General features: G+C 39.1%; 1 protein-coding gene across 3 annotated transcripts in view; it reads left to right on the forward strand.

The window, feature by feature from the left end:
* The window catches only part of PDR2 (phosphate deficiency response 2), an 84,709-nt gene that overhangs the window by 29,474 nt on the left and 39,523 nt on the right, over nucleotides 1-15,712 (forward strand). The window lies entirely within an intron of this gene.

Below are 15,712 nucleotides of genomic sequence, written 5' to 3' on the forward strand. Positions count from 1 at the left end.
TGCTGATTAGCTTTCACAGTGGCATGGAAAAATTTTGTGTTGCAGTCTCCCTGTGTAAGCCATTTCACTCTTGATTTCTGCTTCCAATAGATTTCTTCTTGTAGAAGCCAGTGATGCAGATTTTGCTTAGCTTCTTTAAGGCTGGTGAGACTTTCAAATGTGTTATTTTTAGCATGAAACACATCCTTTCTGAGAACATATCTCCTGCAAATTTGATATTTTGAAAGAGATCACCAAGGACATTTTTGTTCCAGGATCTGAGACAGCCTTTCAACCGTTTCAACATGAAGACAAGCTTTCGAAGAGTAGAACCCGGAGCATGTAAGCTCCAATTCATAGTTACAGTAGGAAGAAAGGAATCACGATTCAGCCACATCTGCTGAAATCTGAACATGGAAGGGCCTACTTCAGAATCATCTAGAACTTTGCAAAGAGGGCAGTTGTCTGAATATAAACTGTTCAAGTGATTGACCGGAAAAGAGAGAAAATTGGAGAGCCAAGTTTTGTTTTCCAAACCATGACCTAGTTGAGCCCATAAATGAGCTTGATCTTCTCTCCCATTGCACCAAGTAAAAGTATTGCCTTCAAAGCCGAGGTCATGCAAACCGACTGAGAAAATAAAATCCTGGAAATTTCTCATTGACTCCAAATTAGGACTGATGCCCCCAAGTTTTTTAGAAGGGTCCAGGATAGCATTGAAATCTCACAGGAGAAGGAAAGGCAAGGTGTTATTATTCAACGCATAACTAAGAGTCATCCACAGCTGTTGACGTTCCTGCACAGAACATCTATCATGGACAACAAAAGCACAGAGGGGTCTAAATCCGGAATCTCTACTAAGCAACAAATAATTGAATCAGTAGTAAAATCAGAAGCAACTAAAATTGACGGTGCCACATCACTACCACCCGGAAGTCATCTTCACTATTTACTAGAAAACCTCTAAAGTTCATTCCCTGCATGAGGGAAGACATTTTAGATGTGGGAACCTTAGGTTTGACCAGAGGTAACAGTCCCACATTATTATAAGTTCTTCAGTTTTTTTTTTTTTTTTCTTTTTTTTTTTCAATGATGAATAGTGAGGCTGTTACCCAGACCCCTAGTATTCCAAAATAAAATATTCATCATTCAAGAGAAGAGAATGACACACCTTGACTCGCTTGGGATCTAGTTACCCTTTTCTCAAATGGGGGAACGCTATAGTCCTTTTTTTTTTTCCTTCCTTTCTGCTTGTCTTGTTGAAAAGCAGATTCATCAACTATTCTTACCTCAGTTGGTTGAGACTCTTGAATGTCTGCAGGTACAAGATCTGGAACCGAAGTTATGTCCCCAATTTTGACAGCCATCTCGGGGAGCGTTTGACCCTTCATGATCTGATGGTTTTTTCATGGCTGACACCTTGTCACCAATTCTATCATGGAAACCTTTCAGATTTTGCGAGAGAAGCAGATGATCGCCTTTCCTAGGTTCAGATTGAGTGAGTCTGTCAGACATGCCACTAAAAGTGTCGGCTTTTTCCAGTCTCACGGTGATGTCATATTTGGAAACTGGGATGCATGGCTTCACAGAGTTGAACAACTGTGTCTGTGACCGGGGAAGCTATATTAACTATGCTTGGATTATAAATATCTGTGTTGACCATGATGGTTTGATGATCACCCAGACTGTTGTTTGATTCTTTCTGCTTTTCATTTTCAGTTTCAGCAACTTCAAGTGAAACACCATCATTTTCTTTTTTGCCAGAGGAGGAATCATCTCCACCAGAAGGTTTGGTAATTGGAACATATTGCTCTGCCAGTTCTCCACTAGTATTATTTATCTTTGAGGTTTCAAAAGAGTGGCCAATTTTATAGCAGTTGTTACAGTAAGAAGGAAAGTTTTTGTAGACTATTTCCTACCAAAAACCTTAACATTTGGAGCAAATCCAAACCCTAGAAGGGTGCTACTTCAATAAATCAAGTTCGATGCAAACCCTATCTGTAGAAGTTCTTGAGAGAGTACCAGTGGTCTGATTGAAGTTGATAATAGGACGTACCACCATGGCTATTGAACAAAGCAAGTTCTCCACATAAACATTTAACTAGAAGGAAAGGAAACGAAATCCAGACTAGGACAACTAAAGGTTTCCAGCCTAGTTCAAAATCCTGAACCCACATGAATAATCTAAAAGAAAAAGGATTTAATTCTAAAAAAATCACACATCCACAGATTTTGGAAGTCACTTTCATCATCAGAAAATCTATTTAATACATGCTTTGAGTCTAGGGTAGTAGCCCATACCTCATTCTGTAGGCAAAATGTTTTGTAAAGAAAATCTTTGATGTCAGGCAGAGGAGGATGGCCATGCATACACTTTCCAACCAGTGCCCATTTGAGAACTTCATAAGACTACAAGGGAAAGAAAATGAGGCTGAAAGGGAGGTTCCAGGTTGTAGGTCTTTGGAAAAAGGTTTTTAAGGTAGAAGCAAAGTCATTTCTGCTCGAAGAGATGAGGCTGAAAGGGTTGCAGGGTTTGAAGATTAGGGAAGCTAAGAAAGGGATGGTGATGCTAGCAGAGTTAGAAGCGATTCAATGGGTCAAGGAGTTTGTGGAGCAAGCAAGTTACAAGGGCAAGCAAACCAACTGCAAACAATATCTCTCTGAAGATGGAAGAAAATATGTGATAGAAAGCAAGGTAAACTCTAAAGGGTCTTTCATATCACTAGCAGAGTACTTTGGTAAGGAAAAAAAGCAGATTGTCTGCTTCCCAGAGGGAAGGCAGAGTCTTGGATGGAAGGAGATAAGTGGGGCTTTGGGAGAAATACTGAAATGGAAGATAGGAAAACAAGGAGGTACAACAAAGGAGGGAAAAACAGAGAGAGAAACAGATACTCTTATACAAGTCAAGATGGACAAGCAGGAGTTTCTTGTAGTGGCGAATAGTGCAAGGAGACAAATTATAAGAGTAAATCTAGAGAAAGAAGATTGGGAAAAGAAACTTATAATTGTAGCTAGCTCCTGGGTAAAGGATTGGAAGGCAGTTGCAGATCTGTTAATAGTAAGGCTGAAGTTGAAGAAAACCTTCATTTTAACAACCTTTGAGAAATGTAAGGCAGTGCTGGATTTGCTTGAAGATAGAGTGGAAGTCATGGCCTTAAACATCTAGTCCAATATTGGAAATTTCACAATCCCAAGCTGGTGTCCAGGATCAAACTTGAGAGACATTTTTGTAGAAGATGGGGTTCTAGTGAGACTGTTGGGCCTGCCTTTTCACCTGTGGAGGCAAGAAATTGCCGTATCGGTTGCAAATTTGTGTGGTGCAACCCTTGGTGGTGCTTACTGGGGAGATTTCCACTTTGCAGCTATCAGTCTAAGTGGAGTAAAACCAGAGGAGATACCGCGGAAGGTGGAGCTGAGGGTGGAAGGGAAGGTTGTCTCAGTTTGGCTAGTATCAGCCATTGAAGCTCGGCTTTGGAGAGAGGCACGCAAATAGGGAGATGAGAAAGTTGAGGAAGAAGCTCTGTGTGGCACTAGAGGATTGGTGGATTCAAATGTAAATGGACCTTGTACCAAAATGGAAGCTAAAGAGCTGGGGAGACCAAAAGACAGAGGAATAGGAGGGCTTTCTTAAGCGTGTAGTTGAAGGCAACAAGATGACAGGTAGCTGGACCTATGCACAGGTGGTTTCAGGCGCCAACCCAAACAGGATTTAAAATATGGGAGGGGTTGGCCCAGGTAAAGTCCAAAGCAGTTGGGCCAGTTGTAGGCCTAAACCAGAATGTGCCTAGTAAAGAGGGCTTATAGGTGTCCAAAGAGGGGCATATGAAAAAGCCCACTGCCCAAGACTTATCAAGTTGGTTGAATGGTAAATTGGCCCAAGTAAGTGGCTTAGGCTTAAGTAAGTCATGTGACACTTTAAAAAGTCACATGGTTGAATAATTGGGAAATAAAGTGGCCCGAGTGAGTAGCTTAGACTTAAGTCACGTGACTCTTTAAAAGGTCACATGGTTGAACAGTTGGGAATTAAAGTGGCCCAAGTGAATGGCTTAGACTTAAGTAAGTCATGCGACTCTTTAAAAGGTCACATGGTTGAACAGTTGGGAGACTCTATAGACAAGAAGAATGTCTATCACCTTTTTCATCGAGCTGTTCTGTTGGGTGCTGCAATTCTGTAGCAGCTTTAGCCAGAAATAGCTTGCTGCAATGGGTGCTGGCTAAGGTTTTAAATAGGGTTTCACCGGATAGGCCGTAGGCAGAATCCCAGATCTGTGAAGAGAAGTCTTCTGGAACTTGGGGAAGAAGGATAGTCCGATGAAGAGATCAGTGAAAACTCAGATGGGAGTGATACAGAAAGTCTGGCCAACTTAAATCTGCAAGTAAAAGTGAACATGTGGGAAGAGGAAAGCTTCAATACAGAACTTCTATTCTTAGAAGAGGACTCGATAGGAGGTGGTGATGTCAAAGGGGACTACGAGAAGTTTACAGTGACTTCAGGAACCGGGCTTGGTTCACTTCTTTCGGGTGAGGGAGTCATTCTAAATACAGTAGCAGACCTTGAAAACGAAGTGGCTGATACCACGTACAAAGAGAGTCAGATACAACCCCTGATTTGATGCTATCTAAGGAATTGGAGAAGTTAAAAACTGTTGAGAGTGGTTTGGTCGGTAGGGTTGTTATTATGGAATCAAATGGGGAACAACCTAACCAAGTGATGGACAAAGAGCAAGATTTTGGTGAGCTGGTAGGAGATGGTCACTACCAACCAGTCTTTGAGGACCAACTTAGAGACAAGCTACAGAGCCTTAGGAATTTGTCGAAAGAGTATTCTTTGGCAGGAAGAGCTTTTCAACCTGTAGTTCCCATTGTGGAATTCGGTTTACCTAGAGTCCTAGTCTCTTAGCTGAGAGGGAAACCCTTCTCTTTCACCGATCTTGTCATGGCTTCCACCCAAGGTGTGGCCGTGACTTTCCATTTTGGTACTAAATCCTTGTCTTTTGTCTCTGTCCTAGACTCCTAGCCAACCATATTGCCACTTCCGCATCCTATTGAAGGGGTGAATAATGGAAGGAAAATAGTTTCACAGGAAGAAGAGGAGCTGGGAGAGAAAGTTTGGAAGCTGATAGAAACTTTTCTGGAAAAAATGAAAAGGAGAGAAGCTGAAACAAGAAGTTGGGGTAAGATTCTAGAGGATGAGAGAGCAATTGGAAATGTGTAGACATGGGAGGTAGAGAAAGAGGTGAGTAATGAGGAAGAAGAGGGAGGAGGACCAAATGAAACTGATAAGGAGGATTCAGTTGCACAATTTGTAGAACAAATGGGCTGTAAAATAAAGGTTCCAAATGAGTTGGAGGTATTTTTTGAGGAAAGGAAAGGTAGAGAGAAAACCAAGGAAGAGGAAGTTGAGTGGGTCAGAAAGGCTAAGGCGAGATGTAGAAGAAGATAAGGAGTTCAGTGAGAGAAAGGGTAGAAGAAGAGGGACCAATTGAAAAGAGGACAGGTAAGGGTTTTTTTAGAAAGTGGTGATGAAGATTCTCAATTGGAATGTTAGGGGGTTAGGAAAAGGCCTTTAATAAAAGAAGTAATAAGAAGAGAGGATCTAGATTTGGTGCTGATTCAGGACCCTAAGCTGATGGAGTTTGATAGGAGATGGGCTAGATCAGTGTGACAAGTAAGAGGCATCAATTGAGCTTTTTGTCCTTTGTGGGGAAGGTTAGGGGGCTTAGTGACGATGTGGAAAGAAGAGGTTTTTGAGGGAGTGGAGAAGCTGATTGGGAAGTTTACTGTTTCTATCAAGTTAAGACACAAGGTAGATGGATTTGAGTGGGTAACAACTAATGTCTATGGTCTAACTGGTTATAGAGAGAGCATTGTCTAGGGCAACATCAGATCATTGGCCTATTACCTTAATGAGAGAGGATCTCGGTACTAGAGGGCCCACTTCTTTCAGATTTGAGAACATGTGGCTATCTCACCTTGGGTTTATTGAGTTAGTGGAAAATTGGTGGAATGACACTAACCCAAGTGCTATTTGGGAGGGGATGAAATTTCATTGGAAGTTGAAGGAATTAAAAAGGAAGATTAAGGAGTGGAATATTCTACAGTTTGGAAGTATTGAAGAGAGAAAACATGAAGTGATCAATCAGATTGAGGAGTTAGATGCCAAAGAAAGGGGAGGCAATTTTGAAGTGAGAGACAAACAAGAAAGATGGAAGCTCAGGAAGCAACTAGAAGACATCCTATTCAAAGAGGAAGTCAGATGGAGGCAAAAGTCTAGACATAAGTGGGTGAAAGAAGGTGATAGAAACACCCAATTTTTTTCATGCAATGGCCAATGGTAGAAGAAGGAAAAATCTGATTTCTAAATTGGAGATAGATGGGGTGTCAGTATCTCAACAAGATGAGATTGCTAGGGCCTTTGTGGAGCATTTTAAGTTTTTATTTAGAAGGCCTTTAAACTAGAGAATCTTTGTGGAAGGGTTAGATTGGCCAAAATTGTTCAAGGAAAAGATGTGGCTTGAAAGAAATTTTGAGTTGGAGGAAATAAGGGAAGCGTTTTTTTCAATGGATTGAGCTAAAGCACCAGGACGGAATGGCTTTACCATGGATTTTTGCCAAGATTATTGGGAGATATTAAAGGAGGATATTTTTGAAGTGTTTTTAGAATTTTCCTAGAGGGGAGTAATAAATCCGGGATCGAACTCAACTTTTATTGCTTTGGTCCCAAAGAAAGTGGGAGCAAGTCATCCAAGAGACTTTAGACCCATTAGTTTGGTTAATAGCTTGTATAAAATCAGTGCGAAGGTCTTGTCTAGAAGAATTAGAGAGGTGCTTCCGGAGCTAATCTCACAGAATCAAGGGGCTTTTGTTGGAAATATGCAGACTGTGGATCAAATTCTAATTGCCAATGAGTGTGTGGAGGATATGCAGAGAACATGGAGGAAAGGGATTGTGTGCAAGTTGGATTTAGAGAAGGCTTATGATACGGTTGATTGATCTTTTCTGATGCAAGTGTTGGATGTCTTTGGTTTTGGGGAGAAATGCTGTAAATGGATCCTGGGCTGTATAGAGACTTGCCATTACTCCATCTTGGTAAATGGAAAGGTAGTGGATTACTTCCCGACTATTAGGGGAATTAGACAAGGGGACCCCCTCTCTCCATTTCTTTTCACCTCGATCGCTGAATTGTTGGGGAGGCTAATTGAGAAAGCAAAAGTCTTGTGAGGGGATGGAGAGTTGGACAAGACAACATTCCTATCACCCACTTACAGTTTGCTGATAATACAATTCTATTTTGTGAGGGGGAGGAAGTGAGATGGGCCAAAAACTTGAAGTTGGTGATTCAAGTGTTTGAACAAATGTCAAATATGAAGGTGAACTTTGATAAGAGCTGTGTGGTGGGGATCAATATGGAAGAAAGAGCTATATTGGAGAGGGCTGAAGCTTTGGGTTGTATAGTGTCTCAATGGCTGCTAAACTATTTGGGGATGCCCTTAGGGGATAACCTGAGGAAAGAGAGCTTTTGGAGCCTTGTAATTGATAGATTTGCTAAGAAGCTAGCCTCTTGGAAGAAGAACTATTTATCTCTGGGTGGTAGAATTACTTTGATCAAGTCTACACTAGCTAGCTTGCTTGTGTATTACTAATCCGTTTTTAGGATCCCAGTGAAGATAAGTAGGATTTTGGAGAAGTTAATGAGACTTCTTGTGGGAAATAGGGGTGAGGAGGAAGGATCACAGGGTGAATTGGGAACTAATCTCTAGGAGTGGAGCTGACGGAGGGTTAGGTTTAGGTAACATTCGGAGGAAAAATGAAGCCTTGTTGGGGAAATGGCTATGGAGATTGGGAGGTGAGAGGGATAAACTATGGACAAGGGTAATTCTTATTCATGGTCAGGTAGATGATGGTTTGGACACTGGGACTTTAGCAAGGTCTGTTGGTGCCTCTCCTTGGAAGTTTATGCATGCCATTCTTCCTTCCTTTTCGCAGCACATCAGATATGATCTCTGCTCTGGGAATCAGGTAAAGTTTTGGGAGCACATTTGGGTGGGTGAGATACCTTTGAAAGACCAATTCCCTTCCTTGTATCCCTTAAGCCTTTTCTAAGCCCCAGATCCCAATCAAACCCAAAATTAGACTGAGAAGGAACTAAAAAATGGACACAACCTTGCTTTTAAATCGGGAAAGTGGATGTATAGCTTGAAAATGCCATGAGTCTGGTTCAGATCTTAGACCGGGTGGTGTTGGACCCCTTTGAGAGGGATAAGAGACCGTGGACCCTAACTCCCTCTAGAACCTTCTCGTGCTTCCTTCTTCAAGTCCCTACTGCCTTCATCCAATCCATTTGCACAAAACTTTCCAGTTAAGGATGTTTGGGGTGAGCTGATTCCTCCAAGGATTGGAGCCTTTTATTGGGAAGCCTTCCTCGGAAGATGTAATACATGTGACGTACTCCAAAAAAAAAGGCCTTTTTGGTGCTTGTCTCCGAATTGGTGCATTCTTCGCAAGGCTAATGGTGAAAGCTTCTACCACTTATTAGTTTCTTGCTCCTTTGCTACTGATCATTGGCAATGGTTTCTTTCCTCTTTTGGTTGCAAGTGGACCCCACTGCCAAACATTCAAAGTTTGTTTAGGCCCTCTTCTTTGGTTGGCCAAACAAAAAGGGAAGGATAATGTGGAGATGTGTGAGGGCTGCTGTTTGTTGGACTCTTTGGGAGGAAAGGAACACCAGAATTTTCTCTGAAATTGAAAGAACTAAAGAATGCCTTATTGAAGTAGTAACAATGAGGGTGGTACATTGGCCGAAATCCTTGGACCTGTTTGTTGATATTTCTACGGAAATGTTGCTGAATAGCTGGCTGAAATCTGCTCCTGCTCGTTCTTTAGTTTGTCCTGTGAGGTCACCACCAGGAAGTGGACTTATAAAGCTAAACTTCGATGGAAGTAGTGAAGGAAAAATCTAGGTCCATCAGGTGTAGGAGGGGTTTTCAGAGATGAGGATCAGAAGGTGCTCGCTTTGTATTCAGGTTCCATTGGGTTTGGAGACTCTCTAAGTTGAGGTCTATGCCGTACTGGAGGGTATAAGGAAGTCTAAGGAACTGAATATACAAAAGTTAGTCGTTGAAGGGGATTCAAAGCTGGTCTTAAGTTGGTTACAAGAAGGTAGTGGACTTTGGAAATATGCTAATGAGAGGAGGGAGATAAAGTGGCTAACTAGAGGAATGGAAATCAAGTTTCAGTGTGTCATGAGAACAGCAAAGCAGGGGGTGGGAAGGGATCAAATGTTTTGGGTTGTTCTGTAAATTTTTCTTCTTTGTTATCTTCCCGGAGAGAGTTAAGCTTGTTTATCTCTTTTTGGAGCGCTGTAACTAAATTCTTTTAATCTAATGAATTCTAGTTATTGATAAAAAAAAAGACTTTTCTAGAACTTCATCAGGGAAGAAGATTGCTGGTTCACTTTGTTTCAGACTAGGCAGAACCATAGGAACATCCACAGATGGTTTTGTAAGAGGAGAGAGATGAGAGAGCGGAAGAAAAAGACGGCTTTGAGAGAGGAGGTTGATAACCTGCAGAGGATGTCATTGGAGAAGATTAAGATCACCTAGGGTTTCATGCCTAGAGTCACCATCTGGTGAAAGAATTTTTAATTTGGATTTTTTTTAATTTAATATTTGTATCTTTTTCGTAGTGTATTGACCAGTTTGCCCAATATGCCAACAATACGGGTATGACTAAGGTTCAAAATATTGATTCAGGCTGATACACCGGTTAGGGCGTATCGGTCCGTATCTTTTATCGCTTTTATATTTTGTAGATTTTTTAATCTGGTTTAGAGGGATTGGTTTAAGGCCTGTCTAACCATTGAACAAGGTCACACCCTGAAACACTCCCTGTAGAGGCATATCAGTGGCCTCCTGATACGATATGTATTGACTGATATGGCCTAATATGTGTCGAAATTTTGATGCTTGGGTACGATACCACCTATTTCCCACTGTACCATGTATCAAAGCTTCAAAGATACGATATGATACACCCATTATCAGGCATATCGTGTTGAAATTTTAAACCTTGTGTGTGAGTATAGGACTGCTTATGAGTCGTATTAGTTTCCTCAGAAGGTTTACCAACAATTTAATACTTTGTGATAGTGCGAAATAGAAGTTGATATATTCTCATATCATCAAGGAGAGGAAGATTTGACTTATGGACTGAATATGAATTAGTGCACATGGGAGATGATCTTTCAGCTCGTTGTGTGTTGTTTATGATGATACATTTTGATAAAAGAAAGATTATGTATTTTCTAATGCATTTTAGGCTGATGTATGAATTTGTTAGGTCTAATACACTCAATATGGAGACTCTACTAGACCTGGATACTTTTCTTGGGAAAGCTTTTGGGAGATGAAACCAGGTTGGTTACTCAAACTACATTTGATGGGAAGAGGAATCCTAATTTTGATGTTGTTTCTCATGTAACTAGATCCAAGGGCAAGAAAGGTTTTTCTTGGGTATAGTGTTAGGAATGCAAGGAATTCAGGCATGCAGTTTTACATTGTAAGAAGAAGAATCCCTAAACTTACTACAAGTAGTAAGGGCATATCATTATAGACTGTCCTAGCGAGCCCTAAGAGGGGTGGGTGCAGTCAAAAGGAGGGCTCACATAAGTTATATCAAACTCTTATAGAGGGTTCATTTGGCTCATCCACTATTGCTTCATTGTTGGTGAAGGTGGTTACTTCATGTCCTTGGCTTTTTCTTTTATTTTCTCAACTATTGGCTTGTTCAGTAAATCTCGTAATTTTTGGTTCTTTGTTCTTGACCTAATTATCTTTCTTTATTGACTCTGGTGCCTCAAATCATCTGACAAGGGCTTTTGTTGGTCAGTCTCTTAAACCCAACTCCTCTAATAGGCATAGTTGTTTGTTTTGGTAATTGTCATCTTCATTTTTTTTTAAAGATACTAATAAAGCTTGCATTACATGTTGCTCGCCTAAGAGCCATGTTTTACTATTTCCTTCTTGTAATGAGCATGCAACTATACCATTTTAGTTAATGTATAGTGATATTTGGTTGTCTTTAGTTGTCTCTAGATTGGGTTACAAATACTTTGAGAGTTTTATTGATGTTTGTCGCCACTTCACTTGGATTTACTTTCTCTACAAGAACCCAGGAGTTTTTTCCACCTCTTAACTTTTTCTTGCTCGGGTTTCTACTCATTTCAAAACCAATATATGCATCCCATGCTCTGATTCAGATTGAGAATATTTTGATGAAGACTTCCAAAACTACTTAAGCAATAAGGCCTTCAATCAAAAAAATCTTCTCTTAGTACTCAACAACAAAATGGAATGGTAGAATGAAAGAATAAGCATATCTTGAGTGTTGTGAGAGCCCTTTTGCAAGATTTTCTTGTACCTTTTGGTTTTGGGTGGAGGCGGACACCATTGTTTTTTACTTTATAAACCTACTTTCCTCATCAATTTTGGATAATTCTTCTCCTTTTCAAGTTCTTTTCAGTTGTCATTTACACTCATCAATACTTCATGTATTTGGTTGTGTCTTTTTTGTCCTTCCTTGACAAGAACACACTAAGCTAATTGCTCAAGCTTCTTTGTGTTCTTTTGTGGGCTATAGTCTTGATCACAAGGGTTTTTCTTTGTTATGATCCTAAATTTCGTTGCATTTGTCTATTCTTGCAATGTTATCTTTCTTGAGAATATCTCTTTCTTTGAACATATTGTTATGTTATTTTTTTTATCAGTAAAAACATATTGTTATGTTATCTGTTCCTTCTTTAGTTGTTATATAGCTTTGACTATTTAGATTCTTCAGAAGCATCTACATCTATTTTGAAGCCTTTTTTGACCTTCTTACATAAGTGACTGCTTGCTTTAGCACCTAAGCCTCTTCTTCATCACTAGACTGTGGTTATCCTAATTTATTGACTCCTTTAAGTTCCTTTATACCTCCATCTATGTCTACTGCATCTTTTTCTCTTACCTTATGTTATTCCTTTAGGCTGTGTTTGGTTTGAATGAAAAAGTAGGGAAAAGAAGGGAAATGTAGGGTGGTAACCTATACAAGTTTTGTAAATGTTTCCCTACCTTTCCCTTCCTTTCCCTACATTTCCTTCAAACCAAACACAGTGTTAGAGTATCTTGACCTCTTGGCTACTATTGTTTTCTTTTAAACCAGATTTACTTTTCTGCTGTGTTGTCTTCTAAAAATATTCCCAAGTCTCACCAGCAAATTGCAGCCATCCCTCATTAAGAAAATGCCTTGGACACAGAACTTTAGGTTCTTCTAAAAAATGACTCTTGGGAGCTTGTCTTGCCTCCTAATGCTTTTATCATTGGTATAGCCAATGGGTTTATTTGGCAAGGTTGGATAATGCGAGCCTAATAGGTATAAAGGCATCTTGTTGCCCAAGGTTATATGCAGGAGTATGGAATAGATTATGATGAAATATTTGCTCTGCTTGCAAAGATGACTGCTTTTTGATTACTCCGCGCTATTTCTGTAGTTAAACAATGAGAGATTCATAGGATAAATGTGAAGAATGCCTTTTTTCATGGGGAGTGGTAGGAAATTTTGTATATGGAGCCTTGTCCTGAGTATTGTGGCAACCCTTAACTTGTTTGTCGTCTCAAGTGATCCTTATATGGTCTTAAGCAGAACCTGGTTTGAGAGATTCACTGTCATTATGGAAGTTGGCAGTGCTTCTACCATATGTTGATATTATCATCACATGGAATGATTAGGCAGGGATTATTAATATGCAGCAGATCTTGTTGACTTACTTTTTGGGCTTCAAAGTGACTCTTAACTCTCGTGGTTACTTTGTTAACCAACATAAATATGCAGCAGATCTTGTTGAGTTGGCTAATCGTACTAATTACCGATACTTTCAATGTGCAGCATCTTTCTCACTCTGTTATGGTGAGCATAACACACTGAACTCACGGAGGAGTTCTTTTCAAGGTGGGGGGGGGGGTGAGTGATGCAAAGCATCAATCCTTGCTACCCCAAAATAATAAAATGCAGCCCATCCAATCTCCATCAGACCCTGAGCTGGCCAGAAGTCGATTCTTTAAACAATAGGACCACTCCAAGATGGCTAAAGTGCTTTCTCAAAGAGGCGATACCAGCCATAAAGCATCACTGTTAGTTCAACTTAGAGTTATTTTTCAAATCTAAGTACAATAAGGTTTATTTTAAGACAGGTAGAACATATTTTATGGCAGTTTCTTTTGGAATTAATAAAGGCAGCTTAGTTCTTTCTCCTGCTCTTCCCTGGTTTACACAAAAACCAGAGGATCTCAGTTTAGACCCTAGTGGTTTTGATATTGCTAGAACACTGCCTCTAGTGTTTTACGGACTGCTTGGTGAAAAGTACTGCAGTGACACTATTTAATCCTGCTTGTTACACAAGAATAGTAGCTACATCTTGGTAGCTGCAACTTCTCTTTCTCTTTGTTTTTTTTTTTGTATTTTTTTACCGTTTATGGGCATTGCTGGATGCTTCGTCTTCATGTTTAACTTTCGTTTATGGTAGCTGCAAGCCCAGCTACCATACATGATGGTGTATGAAAGCCTAGATGATCTATAAACATGTTACTGTACTTGAAGTTCTATGGTAATATTGGAGATTGTCAGAATAAAACATTAAAATAGAATCCTTAATAATTTATAATAAAAGCTCATGCAGAGTTGTCACGACTAGTCTTGTTCATGGGCCGGGTAGCGCGATGGCCCGGCCCGCATCCCGGTCGGGCTTGGACATGTAATTAGGCCTGCGGGCCTGACCTCGGGCCCAAAACAGCAAGCTCGACTGTGTTTCAGGCCGGGCTCGGGATTTGTCAAAAAATCCCGACTCGAGCCCGGCCCATGAATAGGTCTAGTCACGACGCCTAGGCGACAAGGCGCCCTTGGAGGCTCGCCTCACCCAGTCGCCTAGCAGTTTTGTATACTGTCTTATAAAATACTTTTATATTGCTAAATTTTTGAGATTATAATTATAAAATAGACATTATTAAACAAAAATATTCATTTTTTTGTGTTTTTAAACTAATTTCTTTTTATTATTTTCTTATTTGTTAGGGTTTAATCAACACAAACATTGCTAACTGCTGTAATGAACCCTCAAAGACTTCTGAATTTGAACCAATAAGGGAAAACCTTAAAGTTATGTCTAATCAACACATTTCTTCCTCCACATCTTCCATCATTTCTTTTCGTCTTTTCCTATAACAAAAATAGGGGTTCAGTCCCCATATTTATTGAAATTTCTTTTCTTTCTTAGTTTTCTTCTCATAAATATGTTGGTTCTCTAGGCATAAACATGAAGTTTATAATTTTCTTATGAAAATTATGGATAGTTATTAAGGAAAGATGGTTATGGAACCTAGGGAACTACCTTGGATATGTATTTTTCACTTAAAAAAATCCATTGCCTATGCAACGCCTAGGTGCCTGCCTAGGCGAGTAGGCAACAAGGCGCCCCCCTGTCGCCCAGCCTCGCCTTGGTTCCTTGAAAACGCCCAGCCTCGCCTTGGTTCCTTGAAAACTATGAGCTCATGCATTAATACATGAAGTTCTACAAAAATTTTATAGACCATCATTACAAAAGAAAATGGAAAAAATGAACAAATAACAAGAAAGCAGTAATTTAAACGTAATATTTGAGATAAAATATCCATAAAAAGAAATAACAAAAATAAAAACAAAGAATTACATTAATTGCTTTTTAGAGTAAGACTAATTTTATAAATACAAAATTTTCGCATAATAAAATTAATAAATGTTTATATTTTTTCAGAATAATAAAATTATATTTAATAGTTTATATGTTTTAATTCTTGTTTTCAATTTAAATTTATGTAATTTAATTCTGTTATTTTAGTATAAAATTAAAATTTATAACAAATTAGAATTGAATTTAAGCAAAAAATGATAAACTTGTAAACAGGACAATTCTTAGTTTAAACATAATACTTAAGATACAAATAAACAAAGAATATTAAGGAATAAACTAGTCTTTTACTAGAATAAAATGAGATGCATACATGAAGTTTTATTTCATACAAATGAGATATTAATGGCCTATTTGGTTCACGGGAATAGGGCTCTGGATCAGAATCGAAATGGTAAATGCTGATTCCAACTGTTTGGTTGGGTAGAATCAGAATCCCATTCCCATTTCTTGTGGAATTTATTCCCTCATTTGAGAGAAAGGTCATTCCCTTTGCCCCCTTGGGAATAGATCCTATTCCAGATGATTTCAATTCTGATTCTGATTCCTGTCTGAACCATACAAGTAATAGACCATTCAGATTTTAATTCTGACTGTGAACCAAGCAGACCCTACATTATTGATAAGATATAATTTTATTTTCAATTATAAATAGGTAAACTTGTCCATACTCCATACTCCATACTCCATACTCCATACTCCATAAAATGGTAAATAGGATTACCAAAAAAATTGACATAGAATGTCTAAAATAAAATTAAGAGAAATTTTAATAATGATTGCAAATTATAATTCTTAACAAAAAAAATAATGCTGTTTTGGGTGTTAACTGTGAACTCTTGAAGTTTACTTCTTCACTTTGTGTGATGGTTTTTAATAAGATAATTGTCTACAAGGGTATATCAATGCTTATTTTATCACTTTACACAATATCATTGCATCTCTTCACATATTTCACAATATTTTTCACACTGTCTA

Source organism: Nelumbo lutea, chromosome 3 (genome assembly GCF_056320005.1).
Source record: "Nelumbo lutea isolate HS-2025 chromosome 3, American lotus-T2T, whole genome shotgun sequence".
Lineage (NCBI taxonomy): Eukaryota > Viridiplantae > Streptophyta > Magnoliopsida > Proteales > Nelumbonaceae > Nelumbo > Nelumbo lutea.